A 2,921-nucleotide genomic window follows, 5' to 3' on the forward strand; every position below is an offset into this window, starting at 1 on the left:
GATAAAATATTAAACATTATATATGTATTTTATATACACTATTTAATATAAAAATAAAAGGAATGATGAACCCTAAAAAAATGGAAAATCTGTCATCAAAAGCATCATTGAAAATGTCCTTACAACTCATGTAGTATAGTTTTTCTGATGTCATTTAATAGGTTTGGATGAGAAACAGATCAACATTTAAATAATTGAAAATCTAGAAACGGCTATATATTTCTTTGGTGCGATTAAAGTAACACCGTTCTTTTGAGTTTGATATTTTCCAACAAAACCCCCTAATTTGGGGGGCTGATTTGTTCATTGAAGTAATGAATGTAATTGGTTGTTCTACTTCATTTGGATGAATAGATGACAATGACACTGAAGTTGGTGTGGCAGTTTTATTTAAGACAGTTGTAATATCTTCACTCAGGCTGAATTATAGTAACCCCTGACACATCGTTTGTTTACAGCTTGAGTGTTGTTGTCCCTAATATGGTTAAAGAAATATGCTTTTGCTCATACCAAAGGCAATCTGCCTTTACATTAGATTTGAAATGGCTGTGACCATAATGAATCACTGTTGGTTGAAATGTATTCCCTGTTGCCCACTAAAAAACTAAAACAATTGAAAAAATGTTCTTCATCCTTCAACGCAAGACTCCATACTGGCTAGTGCACATTGGCATTCACAGTTTTGCAGTACATATGCATGCCCCACAAGCTTTCAAAACAGGTGCAAACTGTGAGAGTTACATCACATGTGGCAAATACTGTTGCCACACTCTCAACGGTTCAACTCACACAGTGAATGGCTTTCTTAATCTCACATTTCCTCATACATATGTATTAACCTGCTAAATACATTCATAGTTTCAAAGACAGAATAATCAAAGTAATGGCATTTCGCCAGGACAAACACATGGGGAACTCTGAACCTTCAAAATCTAGATGCAATTTTTAAGTTTCTCTTTAGATGAGAAGACATTGCCTGTTTAAACATATTATAAACCAACCATAAACTAGATTCACAGATAACTCCTGCTCATTTTAAATTCATAATGAGTTGCTGGAAGGTGTACGTGCCAGCTCAATATTGTAACAAGTTGGCTAGATTAAAACATTTCCCAACAGAACACCAGAAGATTTGTTATGCAATGTTGCACACAAGGTACCCACTGTGCATCAGGCTAGCAATGCAGCCCAAGGCAAGGGATGCATGTCTGCCAGATGTTAGTCAGATACTACCACCTCACCCTTTCTATGGTTTTCAACCATAGAAATTTGTCTCAAGTCTTTGACGTGGACAAAAATAATTTCAAAATTAAGGGTAATTTAAACTGCTAAAAAAAAACAGGGACACATTAAAGTTTCTGTGAATGATCCAATTATAGTTGGACTTTTAAACTGTAATGTAGTGCACTTGTGCACAAAGGGTTGGATGCATGAATCTAAAAGTGTTCTAAGGGACTGATTAAATCTATGGTTAGGCTACTACAAAGCATAAGTCTACAGATACAGGTACCTCATTAGAAACATTTATTGCACTTAAACCCTTATTACAGTTTCATAGACAAGTGATTCCACCAAGATTCTGCTGGTGTTTGACCTGCAATGCCCAGTGGGTAGTTTGCACCTCACCCTGCAACCATAACTCAACAAGAGGAGCACTGATGAATGTACAACCTTTCCACAACCACAGCTATGCACTGTGTGTTTACCCAAGCCCGATGCCTGCTAAATAAAGAGGTGACTCTGTGAGAACGACATTTAATTTCAGAGTTGGCCAAGGTAGACAGTCCAGTTCATAACTTAAAGCAGCCTACCTTCATCCCTTAGTTTTACTCGCTATACTTCATCTTTATGTTTGCCGTTCTGTCTCACGCATGGGTTGAGCGCTAAATCTTTCAAAGTATACTCTCTTGACCGTAAGCCCATATGGACTTGTTCAACGCACGTGCACTTTGGCAGCTTTGTGGTAATATTTTAGCTTAGTCAAAGGCAGGCGCATGTGCTGATGATGTGCAAAGATGTGGAATGTCTAGAAAAACACGCTGCATGCAGACAATCGGCGCAAACTGTGCTGACAATTAAATTTGCACCATGCGCACCGTGCGCGAGATGTCCCGGCACACAAAAAACAAAGCATAATTTGGCCACTGCATATCTTCAAAAGGCCTTATCTTTTCAAAATCACAAATGATGGTTTGTAACATTTTGGCTTGGGCCTTGTCCACACAAATAACATTTTCCACTTCCTAACATAATTTTCCAAAGTACGTGTTACTAGAGTGTTTTCGATTGTCTCCATTTTTGGTGGAGGAAAACGCCATCGCATTGTAATTGTGAAAGTAGATCATAGTCCTGGTGACTTGTAAAGGGTTACGGTCTGAAATCATATCCCAAAATGTTAGAAAGGAAGCTTTGAGATCAACCACATTACGTTCCTCAAGGAATTTCATCAAGATTAATGTCAAGGCTTTGCTGGATCAAGTTCAAAAGCAATATCAACAATAAATAAGCTACATTATACCATAAATATCATTTGGGTGTTGAAGATCGAAGGAGGTGAAACATTCATAGCATTTGTCTCTTGATGAAGAATCTTGCTTCATTTATCTACGTTCATAAGGACTAAGGCACATACTTTGAGCTTGGTCTTTATTTACCGAAGCCAAAGGAATTACAGCCAGTATTTCATGAACTTTCATGGGATGTAACACCCCTGCCAGCAGTAATCTCTTCACAGTGCTGAATTTCGCCTCAAGGGAGTGAGGGTGACGCCACATTCAAGGTTCATCCTCTACTGGTTCCCTCAGGCAGTTCACTCAAATACAGACACAAGAGTGAAATTTAATCGTCAGTGCACACAAGACTCAAATCCATGTGCAGATTGAAGATGAAGACTTGGAATCAGTTGAAACACGTTGTGCAAA

The sequence above is a fragment of the Xyrauchen texanus genome, chromosome 25 (genome assembly GCF_025860055.1).
Source record: "Xyrauchen texanus isolate HMW12.3.18 chromosome 25, RBS_HiC_50CHRs, whole genome shotgun sequence".
Taxonomy (NCBI): domain Eukaryota; kingdom Metazoa; phylum Chordata; class Actinopteri; order Cypriniformes; family Catostomidae; genus Xyrauchen; species Xyrauchen texanus.